This window comes from Lissotriton vulgaris, chromosome 6 (assembly GCF_964263255.1).
Source record: "Lissotriton vulgaris chromosome 6, aLisVul1.2, whole genome shotgun sequence".
Taxonomy (NCBI): Eukaryota; Metazoa; Chordata; class Amphibia; order Caudata; family Salamandridae; genus Lissotriton; species Lissotriton vulgaris.
Window position 1 is genome coordinate 268,161,940 of NC_141694.1, and position 16,825 is coordinate 268,178,764.

Here is a 16,825-nt window from a genome sequence, read left to right on the forward strand (position 1 = left end):
TCAGTGCTGGTAGAAAATAGTGAGTTATAACTGCTTCCTGTTCCTTCCCAAAGAGACTTTATTTATTAAGAGAGGAGGCAAAGCTAAAAAATAGAGTGGTGCCTTATAGAACTGTAGTTTTTGCATTTGTCACCCCGAGTGGGATGGGTATGCTCAGACGTGAGTCCCATGCTCTCCACACCACTGGATTCAAGCAAGCCGGGCTGAAGACGGCTGGAATGCTAGAAACCGGTCCTCGGAAGCTTGTTTCCGGTCCAGGGAAGGCATGGCTTGGCAGTTTGGGCTACTGTTCCCATGAGGCACAGGATCAGACTGATTTGCATATGGCCATGTCTGAACTGGGGTGGTGTGGAGTGCAAAAAAACTATGGATTTAGGCCCAGATCTCTGTACTGGGGTGAATGTATGACATTGTTATGCATTCTGTCCTCAACTGTGGTTTTTGCATTCGTCACCCGAGTGGGATGGGTATGCTCAGACGTGAGTCCCATGCTCTCCACACCACTGGATTCAAGCAAGCCGGGCTGAAGACGGCTGGAATGCCAGAAACCGGTCCTCGGAAGCTTGTTTCCGGTCCAGGGAAGGCATGGCTTGGCAGTTCGGGCTGGACTGTTCCCATGAGGCACAGGGTCAGACTGATTTGCATATGGCCATGTCTGAACTAGGGTGGTGTGGAGTGCAAAAAAACGATGGATTTAGCCCCAGATCTCTGTACTGGGGTGAATGTATGACATTGTTCTGCATTCTGTCCTTCAACTTTGGTTTTTGCTTTTGTGGAGGAGCCGTGCTGGAGGACTAAGCTACATTTTGAAATATACGACAGGATGAAAGGCAAAGACTTCTGGGTGCTTTGCGTGGCTAACATTTTTGGGCCATAACAAACATTTCTATTTAACTCTGGTGATTAATGTATCTATTGGAGAGATCTGAGTTTTCACTAATCCCAGTTTTGACTCATCATAAATGAGCATTGAGGCATAATGCGCCTCTTGTAAAGCACAAATGTTAACATGCAGAACAAAGTATTCATTTGTATAATATCTGTAAAGACATCCCAAACCACTATGTTATGTGTTATATCTTCAGTTTGTATTTCGGGGTCACTGGAATTATACGATTGTGCGGATTCAACAGTTTTCACATGATTATGGATTTCCTGCAGGTGCCTCATAATCCATCACTAGCTGAATACATCTGAAGATTCTAATTTAAAAACATTTTCTACCTCAAGTGGTTCAAAAATAACTAAAAAGGCAGTGATGTGTGGCAAGGGCCCTTTGTAAAGGTTGGCTGGTCACCTTCCTTTTGTAAATTACTATATTTGGGTGCTAAACCGGTACTAATGAGGGGCAACCTATGACCAGAAAGTGTTAAAATGTGCAAAAATGAGAAAATAATATAGTAATACTATGACAAAATTTGCAGCATTACGCTGCATAAATTCCCTTTTCTTGAAAAATAATTGAGTCAACCCGCAGCATAATTTGGCCCTCCCTGCTGCATAATTCCAGTGGCCCTGCATATAGTACGTACCAGTATCAATGCCATGTGACTGCTACACCTTGTGCCCTTCTTGTCTTATGTAACATTTCCTATATGTTGATTTACATAGTTATATGAGTCATTGTCTCTGAACAATAAGTGTGTGAGCTAAAGCGTTCAACACCCTACATTGGGCTGAGCGGCACTGTAAAATAAATGACATACACATGAGCGAGGGTCTTTATGGAGATGAGGGGCACTTTGGGAGTTTGATAGTGAGGGAATCTGTGCAGATGGAGGTCTTTGGTAAAGGGGTATAATGAAGGCTGATGGCCTCTGCATCCCCTGCAGTGTGGGTGGGACAACACTTCAAAGGAACCCCAAACTGTAAACAAAATATCATATGAAATACCACAAAAAGACCTGCACAGTTGCTCAAAGCTGTGCAGATACCAAAAAGGTGAGGTACACGTTTGTCTCAACTTGATATAAACTTTTTTTGATGTGTACCTATGTTGGTTGCCTATTTACCTATGTATACACTATTGTACGACCTCCTCTGATGAGTCTGAAAACTTACCGTTTGTACCATATTTCTGTCTTCTGAATTTTTGTCCTGAATTTTGACCCTTTGTACTGGATTTTTGCACTCACTGTCCTGAATTTGCACCTTTACCAGTTGGTCACCCTACTCTGAAAGAACAAGTCGGAGAATAAAGTGAAAGTGACACGGAACGCGTGTAGTGTTAATTGTACAGATGCGCTCGCATCCTACTTATCCTGAACTCGGGCTTCCTCGCGTGACCGACAGGCTTTGGAACCTGCTCCTTAGGAGGATGAAAAATGTTTTAGTACTCATATAGACTGAAAGGCCCAAGCTGCTGTATGGTTCGCATTCAAGATTACCTGAAGTTGCAGGTTGCTCAGCTTGTGCTCGCTCCTGTGACTGTGCCCTGGTGGCACAGGCCCATTAGAGCTGTTTTTCTGTGAAATAGAGTAAACATGGTAGAGAGACTATTGTCTGCCTCACAGTTGAGTAAAGCAAAACCTGCCATATCATGGATAATTGCTTATTGCCAGTTTTGTATATTTTACATGTCATGCTAGGTGGGTAATTACAGAAGCTCAATATTTTACACACTATGGTTACATATGGTGGAGAGACTCCTTGTCGCTATGTCAGTTGGAAAGAAAATCAATAAAGTTACATAGTTCATGGAATTCATATCTCTGCAAGTAAGGAAACAGCCAATGTTAGTAAGGACAACATACAGTTGTGTTAGCAGATGGAAATGGGCTCAGTGTGTTGTGCGTTCTCTGGAGGAGGCTGGTTAGAGCTCCATGGAGTTGCTAGAGCTATTAGAGTCTTGTGATTATTCTGATGGGGTATCTGATTCGCAAAATTGTGGCAGACCATTTTGAGTGCATTTGTCATGTATGCAGGATATTGAATGCTGGTGTTATTGTGAGAGGGTGTGCCGGGAATTTTTTCGATCAATCATGTTTCATGTCTCTTGAGATGATACACCCATCGCTGTTCTTTCTCGTTTAGGACTTGTTGTGCGTTGTGACTTGTCAGTGTTTCAAGGATTACCCAACTGAGTTTGTCACTAGAATGGTTTGGCTCGATGAAGTAGTTGCTCATTTTGGTAGTTGCTTTTTTACATTTAATGTATGATAGGCCAAGATAGGCTGGTGTGTGCAGTGGCACCAGGGAAGTGCATAATGTGAGTTCGGACCACCAGTAGCCAACCGGATAGTGCACGGACAAAAAGGGTGTCCTGGAGTACCAAGCTGCCAGCGTGCCACGGCTAGCTGGTGTGCATGCTAGTTCCCATGTAGAACCTTAATGCTCTAAGCCCTTTACCACTGTCCTGCATTGTGAATTTGAATGCACCCTTTTAACACTTTAGAGAGTGGTGAGGACATGATATTTGTAAATGCATGTCAGGCCTTCCATTGCTGCCTGGGTGTGGTTATCCCACTTGTCTGACCTAACTGGGTCAGGCCTGTGTGTGCAGTCGCATGGCCTGCATGTTTCAAGCATGTGTCTGACCTGCCACAGCTGGTATGGGAGAGCACACTTGCATATGTACTCCGGCTGGTCTGTGCAAACACAGTCCATCCGGAAGAGGTCTTTTGCCTCGACTACAATATAAGCTGAAGGGCTGGGCAGGCACCTACGGGTGTTCATTGCCCAGGTAGGAAGGAAGACCTACAAGGTTTTCCCTACCAAGGAGGCTTGCTCTTCCTTTACGTTAACATATGGAAGGGGGCGACGGTATCTCAAGCTGCAATAAGGAATTGCAGTGGCACAGCCTCGCGATGTTTCCTATCAATGAATTTGCTGGGCCAAACCCATTCCAATGAGAACGGTGGGCTTGGTATATCTTGCGTGGAACTGCCACTTGTGGAAGGTGGAGATTTTTAGACATCAAACTCTTTGTGTGCCATGGCATTTGGTGCTGGTCAACACCTGAGGCTAGAGGAGCATATTTGGGCATTACTCAGCAACAGCCATAAACCACTGGGCATGCAATTGAAACCGCCAACCTGGCGTTTGCGGCCCTGGCAAAAAACATGTGGGAGGCAAAGATTGTGGCCTCCGGGGCCAGATCACAGCCCCATAAAGATAGAGATATGCATTCCATGGCCTTATGGCAGGCACAACAGAAATTTAGGGAACACATTTGTGGTTCAAAGGAATGCCCTTGTAGGATAACTGCCTGTGGAAAGGACTGCATGCCTTCCTTAATAGTGGCTGACCTTGGCCAACGACCTGTTGACTACGTTTAGTGCGGAGCTTATAAGTTTTCAACATTGACAGCGAAGTGGTTCCTGCACTGCTGGAACCAAAGCACGCATAAGCATCTTGTTGGTGGAGAGCGGATTAACCGATTGGGGGAATCCAACGTGCCCCACTTCATTGACAGTGCTGCATTTCTTTCATGTGCCACGCTGACTGCATGCTCACTGCAAGCGGTGCCGGATTCACAGGTTGCAACCCACGTGAGACAATGCTGAACTTGCGCCTGTGTATATGACCGATGTGAATATTAACACGGCAAGATACATTATCAAAAGGGAGAGTGAGACTTTAGGAGACATCGGGTTACAAGTCAGCCTGTGTGTTCGCTTTCTCTATTATTTCTTGATGCAAATAAGTGATTTTGTGAGCTACTACACCTTAGAAGTATGATATCGGTGGGAAGACTCATTGACCACCAGAGGTTTCTTTTGAAAAAGTGGTTACTCTGAAGCCCTAGTCCTGATAAGGCCCGCAAGTTGATGGGCTGAAACGCGTCAACACATACAATGGAAGACACTCAAAAAATTAAAAATACAGGAAATATATCCATGAGCATTTGAAAAAATAAGGATTAAAGTTGATAACCTTTTATGCTTGATAGGGTGATCTTTCGTATAAGGAATGATCAGTGGAAATTTTTGGTAGAGCATTAATTATTGAATGATAACGGCTATGAGAAACAAGTGAAGTGTATAACATTTTGTTTCTATTTATGTTTGCTGTATAAATATTGTGTATATATATATGTCTATTGTAGTAAATGTTTAAATGTGTATGTAAATGTCACGCTGATGTGTGTGTTTGATTCTAAATAATATACAGAAGAGAAAAATAAAACTGATAATAATAAATATCCACTTTGTAATCTAAAACATTTGATATTTGTTTTGAGTCAACTTGTGGTTAGTGAATCTATTTAAATCATTAGATTAGATCTTTAGATTAAATATTAGGGAGAGGTAATTTGAGTATCTTTCCTACCTATGTTTGTTTTATTTATCCAGAGGCATTATTTTCTGTTTGGTATATGTGTTTGTGACCAGAAACATCTGGTGCAACCAACATCAAGGTGTTGCCAGACCTTCCACATGGGCCTCCACCCGGGCCCCCCAGCACCCCGGCGATCGCCCCACCGCACCCAGTCCCCGGACTGTTAACTCACCGCTGCACCTGCGACCATCCCCCCCTTACGCGCTGACAGATGCTATTGTTTACCCCCATAGTTTTACAAGTTCCGGAACTAGTTCCCACGCTGGTCATGTTCCCCGACCAGGCCCTTTATTGTTCATGTCGATACTCCTCTAAACGCCATGGCTATATCACGGGACAGCACGCACCTGCTGCCACACTATGCTCCTATTACAACGACGTGGCACGACCCACCGTACAATAGAGGCTTGAGCCGCGGCCTGAAACAATGTCTTCCACCACCGGACAGCTGACACCAAGCACCGGCAGCTACCTTAGACGTCTGTGCACGTGCTGGCGTCACTACAAGGTTTACCAACTGCTAGGCCTGTGGGCAACTGCGCCCCAGTTACATTGGTCGCAACCTGGCGCCGTAGACATCATACGCTTATGCACTTGCCTTAGTGAGCTATACTATTTTACACCAACCCGCAACAGGATGGCATCGTGAACACATAGCCTTCAGTATCCATACTGATAGTCCTCTCCCTGTGGAGATGGATCAAAGTTTGAGTGATGCCAACACTGACAAAGCATTGATGTGTCTACACTAACAACAACATGACAAAATTCATAGACCTGCTTGTTACTGTGCTGTGTATTGAAATATGCTCACATGACTCTTTTCCTATACTACGCCGCTGGACGCCAGGGTTGCCGGCTTATTGGCTGTGTTCATTTGCTAATGTTTCCTAAGATCAGTATTACCTGCTGCCGGCCCCTGTGGGTTATAGGCCAAGTGCCGAATGTAAGAGAGAGTTGAACAATAAAGGTCTTTAAAAAAAAAAAATCAAGGTGTGCCAGACCTAGTGCCTCATTTCCAGTGAGGTATGGAATTGCAACTCTACTTAACATAACCTGAAGTGTCTGGTGTGACTCAGCTCTGTATGCCAGACCCTGTGCCGAGATTGTCGGGGCACAACCCGGATCAACATGTAACCTACTGGGTGTCTATTCAAGCCAACAGGCTCCCCTGTGTGTTGTTCCCCAGTCACTACTTGTTCCCTCTCTGGCCCCATAATGGTGGACCAACTGCCCTCTCCTATCTGGAACTTCCAAAGACTTTGTGGTGCCACTTAGGAGGAATTGAATAGGCCACAGGGAAGCTTCCAAGAAGATTCAGGAGCAGGTCAAGAGACTGTGTGACCCCCCCTGTGCTTTGCAGAGCTGGGCTGGTACCAGAAGGCCCTTGTGGACCCCTGTTTGTAACGAATTGTTACTCTTATCCCATTCCTGCTTCGCAACTTGTGGTGAACTTCCTAAGTGGTGCCAAGATCCTTTTTTTTAGGTCTACCTCTTGTTTATAGTTACTGTCTATCTCCACCTGCTTTCCGGGGACTCAGACGAGGTGTGACCTCACCCATGAGTGGCCTTGTGTCCGGAGGGAGAGGCTGGTGAACTTCTGTTAGAACTGGGGGTCTCTAGTTGGAAATGGTGGACACCTTTGACCAAATAAGGACCCTTGCTGCTAAGTCAGGACAAGGGGATTACACTCCTAGATAATCCCTGCTCACCCCCTTGGTAGCTTAGCACAAGCAGACAAACTTAACTCAGAGGCAGTGTGTTAAGCATTTGTGAATATGCACAGCAATACAGTGAAAACACTACAGATGGACACAGCACAGGTTTTATAAAAATAAGTATTCTCTATATAGACTTAACACAAGACCACAAACGACAAAAAACCACAATACTGTACTTAAAGTTGACTTAAAAGATTGTAACAGTTACTTAGTTCAAGTTGGTGATAAATGCGACACAATTCTTAACAAAGTACCTGGATGCATAAGGCAAAACAAACAAAAGGCTCGCAGAGTGGAAGATGCGTTGGTTCCTAGATTTGGAGGAGATGATGCGCCGCGCCTCAATGCTTGCGCAGAGTAGGGGATGCGTCTTGATCCTTACCGGTGCGGAGGTGATGCGTAGATTCTCATCCTGCAGCCTGGTTGCGATGCACAAGATGGCGCCACGATCCAACACTCGGGGTGCGATGCGAGAAGATGGTGCCCTTCATGCGACGACGTGAAGACGATGCGTGCATGCCCGGCGAGGGTGCGGTGAGCTCTCTAGCTTTGGAGGCACGACAGGCTCTGCAGAAGCGCTTGTCCAGCGATACGACGGCGACTTTGCGGTGGCGACACACTTCTCCGGTGATGCGTCGGGTAACAGCTTCGATTCGGTAAAATCCCGTCCAAATCGTTGAAGGCAGCCTTTTTCCCGCATGAATCGTATGGAGAACCGTACCCATACGTACGATGTAGTACGATGTGTATCCAATTCAGTTCTTCGTACGATTCTTACCAAAGACCGTGTGACTCAATTATCCGTACGAATTGTATTCAGAACACGCTGTATGCGGCGTCCTTATGGTTCGAAGCAGCTTTTTCCGACCCAGCAAGTGTGAATCGTGTCGACAGCACTCCGTACAACGCTTTTGCTACGGGAGTTTAAAACGTCTGGAAAACCAGATTTCGTCTCGAAATGTGTACGGAACGGACCCCCCTGTACTGTGCATACACCCCATCATTGCAGGGGTACGGTGCATCGGGGTATGGTGCGTACACCACTGGATTATAGGGGTACAGTGTATATGCTAACCCATGCGTACCCCCATGAATGTAGGTGTACGGTGCATAGGGGTACGGTTTGTATCCCCCAAGGTCGTACGTGTACAGTGCGTACACCCCCTGCATACTCCAGTTGAATTTAGGGGTACGGTACTTATGCAATAGTGTAGATCTCCGTACGAATTGCTCATACCCGACGTATCCGTACGAATCACCATTCCCCGGTCCGCTTCGTACTTGGCGGGTCGTAGGGCATGTTTACGATTCGTACGGTTTACTGTGCGGGTCTATGTCATACGGACTCACCCTTGACTTTCGTACAGTTCACAGCGATTCGTACGTATTTTGAGCCGACGGATCGCACTACGCTATTCGGACGGATTACTACGAATACGAATCATCGTACTGATTCGTTTTCTGAATTGGAATCGACCCCAGAATGTTAAAACCGACTGTAATAAAAGATGGATTTTATCATTCTGAGTTCAGGCATATTAAATTCGAATTTCTACCATGTTCCCTGAGTCAGTTAGGATTATAAGATGTAATAATCTAACTGCCCATTCTTCCTATGGACACCAGGTAGCCTTGCAATAGTGAAAAACGAAAATGGCTGTAATTCACTATTAGGACATGCTACACACACCAGGGCATGTCCTACCTTCTACTTACAATGCACCCTGCCATTGGGCCTACCTTAGGGGTGTCTGATATAAAGAAAAGGGAAGGTTTAGGGACTGGCAAGTGGGTGCACTTGCCAGACCGACATGGCAGTCACAGACTGCACACAGGCCTGCAATGGCAGGCCTAAGACACACTTTACAAGCTGCTAATGTGGGTGGCACGACCAGTGCTGCAAGCCCACCAGAAGCTTTTGATTTACAAGTCCTGGGCACACATGGTGCACTGTACTAGGGTCAGACAAGTAAATCAAATAACCCAATAATAGAGCCACTAATCATTACATCAATTTAACATAGGGAGCACTTGCACTGTGGCACTGAATAGCAGTGGTACAGTGCCCAAAGCATATAACCAGCAAAACATATCAAAAACAGAAGAGGCAATCAGTAAAAATGGAAGGAAGACTCACGCCAATGATGCCAAGTCTAACAACTTCCATCCGGGGTGTCTGGGACAGTGGGGGAGAACTGGAGGTTGGCAGGAGGTTTTGGAGTCATGGGGTCTGCTGAGTGTTATCTATTGACTTGCTTGGTATCATTGGCACTGCATTAGGGTATTGGGTGTGAATGTGAGTGAAAGTGCCAATACATACCGGGCTGGTACCTGCCTCATTGCATAGTGGTGCAAAGGGAGTAACCATCTTTGAACCGCCTGTGCTTCATTACACTGTTTGGCAGTGTTGGTTTATGTGTAGTTCTCATGCCAAAAGCAATTTACCTCTCAACATTGGGATTAACTGTGTGACCTCGTCCTATGATGCTGGTAAAAGTGTTATAATTCTGTGTATGTACATATTGCTAAAATCAATGTAACCCCGGGGGCACCCTATAGAAGTATAACATAGCATTATTAGGATTGTGAGGGTGGGCTAGGGCTGACGACCTGTTGCACCACATAAGTGTACTGTGGGGGGGTGAGGAGGTTAGAATCAGGCTTTTCCCATATGTGCATATTATGGAGATCTGATCAACAAGAAATGGGCCTAGTACTGCTAGTAACATTGTGGTATTGGGTTCTCCAGGCCTACATATTCTTTCAAACCCGCTACACCATATAACAGACTTTGGCACGGAAACAGAAAAATGCAAAAGACAAGTTTATTAAGACCCCATGGGGTGGTGGTACATTCCTACAGCACCCTTCGGTAATGCAAGAAGTATCACACCGAACATCGGTGCGAGACATCTTTTATACAGTTTTACAGCAATAAAAGAGTAGGCGGAACACATTTGCTCAGTTTAGGTACATATATGGTGATTTTTGGAACACAGCCAACTCATGGGAGGAGTTACAACACCACTGGTCAGTTTGGAGGGACATTCCTAAGTGATGACTGTCCACTAGTACAAAGGGTTTAACTGCGCATGTGCGTGCTTGACCAACCCTACAAATAGCCTGTTGCTGGGCAAATTCAAGTGGTCAGTGGTACAAAGAAAGGACAAAGGGTATGCTAGCCACGAGGAGACGCATTCATATAAAATGGCCACCAGTGCGTTCAAAATGGCTCCTGAACACCATAGCCAAGTTAAGGGGCAATACGTGTAGCAAAGCTTAACGCTAACCCGATCACCGTCAAATTACGACAGACGACCCTTTTAGCGTTCAGCTGAAGCTACCTCGTAGTGGACATAATCAGGGTATTCATCCTCAATATCAATGGACATAATTTTTTCGCTACTTCTCTATGAATCATTTGTTCATTTTTTACAATAGCTCGTTTGGACGGGATACAAGCAGATAGACACATGGAACATAACATAGGGCCACATTGGATGCAGAGACATAGGAAGAATAAAATCCCAATTATTACACATAAAATTGTCAGCAACTTCCAACCCCAAGTACTAAGTAACGTCCAAAACCACCCCGAAAGTGTCCAAGTGCCATTATCAGGATGTACCTCAGCAGCTATCTTGTGTAATTTAGATATTGCATCATATACAGAAGGTGAATTATCTGGCACGTATACACAGCAACTACTTCCGATAATGCGACATGTACCCCCACGGGCAGCTAATAGCGTTACAATTCTAGTAATCTGAAGTTCCTCAGTTAAGTTCCCTAAAGCAAAAACTGTCTCATTAGCAACAGCTTCTACAACACGTGTCAGTCGTCTTATTTTTCGGCTGTTTAAAGCAGCCCCAACAAATGAAAAGAGGCCTAAATTAAAATCAACATACTGTTGCAGAGAAGTATCAGTTTGATCAATGTCATCGAGAGCTAATGCTCTCTTCACTCTATTCAATATAAAGTCATGGTACAGAATAAAGTCATTATGATACATAGGTGGGGCAATAAACACAGGGGGTAAGACAAAGGATATATAGCATGTTCCTAACCATCCTATAGGGAGACGGTGATAACCTTTATTTCCACAAATAAAGTACGTGTTTCGTGAGGCCACAAATGAAATGCCATTTGGAGTGTCAAAGGTGAGAGTGGTGTTACATTCACTTCTTCCTACTGGGATTGTACCTTTCTTATGAACACATAAGTCAGCTTTCGTGTCAATAACAGTAATTACGTGCAGATTAGACATATTTATATTCCGTTGATTGCTATAAATTCGGGGCGAGGATACATTGTCAGGCCTATATTCTTCCCATTCAAATTTAGTTCCTTCAGCTTGTGATAACCATCTCGGTCATTAAAGCAGACCTTGTTGAGTCGGAAAAGTAGTCCACCTTTTGTTGGCCATCGCAGAGTGAACAAAAGAGTATACCAAGCATTGCAAGAACCATTATGAGAAAATGGGAGTGGGATAAGCGGAGTACCTCCTTTCTTTTGATGTCCAGGCAACATCCCACATACCCAACAGTTCGAAGTATTTGTCATATTATGGGTGTGATGCAGAATCTGGATAAAACTATTATTCAGATAAGTTTGTCTGTGTCGTTCTTCATGATAAGGCAGAGTAAAATGAAAATGTTCAGATGGAATTGGGGTAGTTGGCAATAAATGTTCTCTTGCCGGCACCAGGAGTTCTACTACCCAAGCTATCACAGCTATCACCACAATTGTCATAACGAAAAGTACTGCACCAAGGATTCTCTTATTTCTCATTGTAGAAGATGCCATAGTTCAAAGTTCAAAATGTCTCAAAAAGCAACTAAAAAATAAAAAAAAAAGTTCTGAGCTCCGAAGTAGCCGTTGGTTTTTCTCCGAGATTCAAGACGGGTGTCGCTACACTTGGCAGAACAGATCCCCCCCCTTGATATTCCCGGCTTCCGTTTCACAAACCTGGAGCGGTAACTCATCCAGTCTCGCACAAAACAACTGCTTTTCTTGGTCGTAAGTTGTATCTTTCTTTTCCCAAAACTGTGTGGTCCGGGAAGGCTCCCTCTGATTCAGTAGACGCAACAGCTGGGCTCTTCTCCTCGTCCAACATGTCTCGATAATCAGACAGCACAGTTGGGTTCACCAGATCCGGAGAGACACGAAGGCAGTGAGTGGAATGCACCCAACGCTTCCTGTTGGTAACTCGCACAGCCGTTCGAGTCGGGAGTAGCACCTGCTCTGGGCCACGCCACCTCGGCTCCAAGCTGCTTGTTCTCTCAAAGGACCGGACCATCACATGGTCGCCAGGATGAAGATTGTGAGCCTCTCCAATGGAATTGTCGGGGAGCGCTTCTCGAACCTGTTGATGAATAGAAAGTAAATCATTTGTTAATCGTGCCAAATAATCGTTCATCATTATACAAGGCACATCATGTAACAATCGAGGCTTAGGAAATAGAAAATTCCAGGTAACCAATGTGTCCCCCACTCGCACCCTATCCATGCACCCATGTTCCTTGTATGTCGTGTAACTTCTTTTCTATTCATGCTAGACAGACGCAAATACATTTGCGTCCAACGTTAACATGTCAGCTATCCAACCATGCATAAATATCCCACTAATTAGGCTTCTAGGCCTATGGTGCCAACGTCTTTACATGGTGCACTTTCACGTTTTTCCTCCACGTTTTCTGGTCCAGTCGAGTTAGGCCCTTAAACGAGGCTCCGAGTTCATTCTCCCTCTGAAAGCTGCAGTTTAGGTATGCATCCCTGACCTCTGCCTTACTTCCTGCCTCAGACGAGCGGTGCCCGGCTCGGCCTGGTCCGCTTGCCAAGATGATGTTTTACCTACAGGTTATCTGCTCAGCCTCCTCGAAAACACATTCCAGTCTAGTGAAATAGGTAAACATATTCCCGGCTGCAGAGCAAAGGGCCCTGCCTCCCTGCTTTCCTGTCTCCATGCAAGTAATTTACTGCTCCTGTTACCATGGTAGGCCCATGGCCCCCGCACTCTACATGAAGATCCGTATGCACGCACTAGCATTCAGTGTTGAACGGCCCCTGCCCGAGAGACCTTTTACTCCAGACACTACATCCTCCAAACATACGATATCAGATATGCTATAGGTACAGGTCGTTTTGACACCCCAGACATTAGTCTCCTCTACTCGTACAAAAGTCAAAGCCCCTGCTCTCCCCGGTTACACGTCATGCTCAGCTGCGCGCGCATATAGGTCATAAGTTTCTGCTGATTCTGCAACTTTCTCTATGCATCCACCCACTTGTGACGTTTCATGTGATGATTCTCTGACATGTCCAGTGCACGCCCATGTGTACGCCTTCTTACACGCCTCCTGTTACGCACATGTGTTCTTATCACCTCTCTTTTCACCTGTTACGCCTACTGTATTCACTTCCATGTATACTGTTTTACTATATATAATGTGTGATGCTAATAAAATGTTGAATGTCCCTTCCTGAACCTGAGTGGTGATGGAACCCGATGTCCCATGCTTCGAAGCATTAAATTAAAGCCCGTATGACGCAGATACCACGGACTCTGCCTCTCATTTGAACTATCCTTATGACTTGTAATTATATGACAAAAACAATACGGTAATATACAATTTACCACATAATTTGGCGCCCGAATAGGCACCCCCCCTTCCCCACTCGCCGGCGATGCTTCGCAGGTTTTGACCCCTTCTACAGCCGCGACGGAACCGTGCACGCCTGCGGGTTTTCCTGCTATCTCCCTCGGGCCCACGGAGGAGACGGAGACTGCGGTCCGGCATCCAGACGAGGCGGTGAGGAATGCGGAGGATCCCGACCAGAGCCCCTAGTCGAGAGAGCAAGGTCCGAGGTATTCAGAGGCCCACCTGTTCCGAAGCGCATGTGGCGTAGTAGCAGCCAGATGGTGTAGCAGTCCAGTCCAGTCCAGTTTCCGAGGCCTTCAGTTCTTGCTTCCCGGTGAGTACCGTTGTTGGGAACGCATCTAGACGGGTTCATTGATTTGTTCCCGGTCAAGACAGGTCTGGGTACACAGGCCTGGTACAGACGTGTTCACTTAGGTGAATACGGTCCGACGTGTCTCTTTATGGGACCGGTATTGTCTGTACTGTTTTAGCAGTGGATCTAGTAATTCAGTAATTCAGTGATTTAGTATTCTAGTGTTGCAACTCGAGATTTCAGTGCTTATGTGTTTTCTATGTATCAGGTAAAATGTTTTTATGTGGTTTTAATGTTGTGGTATGAATGACTGTTTTGCTATTCATTACTGTGTTTTACTGTGTCCACGTTTAAAGTAATCCGACCATGCCACTGTTTTCGAAGTTACGTCAGATACGGACCAGGAAAGGGACACTTGAAGAAGCAGTTCCTGTCCAGCCTAGGGACACTCCTGGACATTTTATGTATAATAAGCATGGCTTAGATGCCATACTGTATCTAGATTTATGGGCAGATTATACCAAGGGTCTGGAAGAAAAGTATAGATGGCCTGTCTCAGGGACATGGGATGCTGATTGCATCATGAGAGTAGAAGAAGCGTTATGGAAAAAGAAAGCCAGACAATCCCAGAAAAATGCCATAGAATTATGGCGTAAAGAAGCACATAGAAGAACAGAAAAAGAACTCAGAAAAGCAGATCGAAGTGGAGAAGAATCCGAAAAAGCTAGGGAAGGAGAACGGGTCAGAATAGAACAACAAGACAGACAGAGAAATGCACTTATTACAGGACTGTATCCAGTTCTTGCCGAGGGCCTCCCTAAGGCGACCCCGGAAGCACCCCGTAACCTGCCACCACCATTGGTTCCGACTAAACTCCGTCACAAACAGACTGCAGCAGACATTTTCCTTTCTTCCTATTTAGATGACGTAGTTCCTGCATATACCAATGTTCACGTACCTCCAGCTAATAATGTACCGCAACCTCTCCCACCTGTTCAAAACATACAGCAGCCTGCTCCATCCGTACAGTCTGTCCAAGACACGTCACCTGCACCCCCTCAAGACTCGACTTCCCCACCCGTTGTTATTCTCCCTCCTGTTACTACTGTCCCTGTCACAACCATTCCTGTCACTACTATTACTACTGTTCCCGCTACTGTTGGTCCTCATAATCCGTTCGGTATACCGACAGCCCGGGGTCCGGCATTACCTGCACCTACTTTCCAATTAATGACACCAGCAACATCATCACAACTAGGTGATGGTTACGCTTCCGCTTCAGGAGGCGCCGTAGGGGGTCATCTTCGCACCCCGCCACAGACAAAACGACTAACGTGTAGAGAGTTAGCTTTACAACGTACACCCAGGGCAGCGACATTCGCAGCCCTTAAAGAGTATGTTACAGACTGCAGATATGACCCAGTACCCGGCGAGGACGGGATGGTTCTATACTCATTACGTTTACGGCGAGTTGCAAACTATTTGGTTCTTTTAGCAGAAATGGCTGACCATCTAGACAAAATATATAATTTTATAAGAACAGGAGAGAAACCAGAATGCATTCGCGAGGCCATGGCTCATCAAAAGGTCGAGACACAAGGTATGATCTTACGGTTCCTGATAAATTGTCTAATACGGGAACGAGATCGGCCAGAGACAAGCAAAGAAGAAATGGATATGTTGGTATATTGGAGTAATAACATAACTGATGGTAAACATGATAGACAGAATAGCATAGAAGCCATGTACAGAAAGATTCGTAAAGAAATCGTACAAATTCATGAACATGAGAAAGAAACCAGGGGAGCCGAGAAAGAGAGTGATAATTCAGAGGAGGAGGTAGATAGCACTGAAGAAGAAACGCCGGAAACGATGGCGTACGTAGGCAGAGTGAAACTTCCCAAACAGTATTCTTTTGATAGACCTTTTGACAGACCCATTCGCCTAGAAAACAAGAAACGTTTCCTTTCTCCCATACCAGAACAATGTTCTCTTGAACATGTGTTTCAGAACACCGATAAAATACTGAAAGAAAGAATAGGTTACTATGAACTTAGTACAATGCGAGATCAGGAATTAGCACGGTCAGCAGTCCAATGGGCTGGAAATGATAGCATATATAAAGATGATTCAGTAGCACAAACGTTTTTGACCCTTTCCCCAGACGAACAGCGACTTGCTGGTATGTACATGATCCAGCATCTCATTTCACTATATGAGAGTCAGCATTCTGATCCAGGTCCCCTATATAATATATTGGAAGAATTACTCCTAAAAAGATGGAGAGGCCTAGGTACCGATTTAATTAATATCATTCTAGAGCAACGACACAAATACAGAACTTTCTTGACTCCACATCTCGTTTCTGTCCCACCCCCAGTAAGACAACCATTCCATATGGATAGACAGAATCCCTTACGAGAAGTGCACCCTGTCCAGGCCGCAGGGGGTATGCTTCAGCGAGTATTCGTATACACACCCTTAAGTAAAATGGAACTATTAGAAATGAAGAAAATAGTGCCCTGTCATGATAAAGATCCAGCAGGTTTTCACCGTGAAATAAAAGACATGTTACTAATGGGAGATTATACATATTCCGACATTCTGAAAATGTTAAAGGTATTGTTGCTGGCTGGTATCTACGAAAAACTGAAAGAGAAAGAATGGGAGGTGGGAGACAAAAAGATGAATTGGGCCGAATTAGAAGGCGAAGAAAATACACGAGTCCCAGGTACTGGTCTTGGGGAAAAAGCTAAAGCATTACCAGGATTATTAGTACAGGTTTTGCCGAGGTTATTGACAATTAAAAAGGAAGACTGGGATGCAATCTCAGCCTGCAAACAGAAACAAGACGAAGACACTAGTGATTT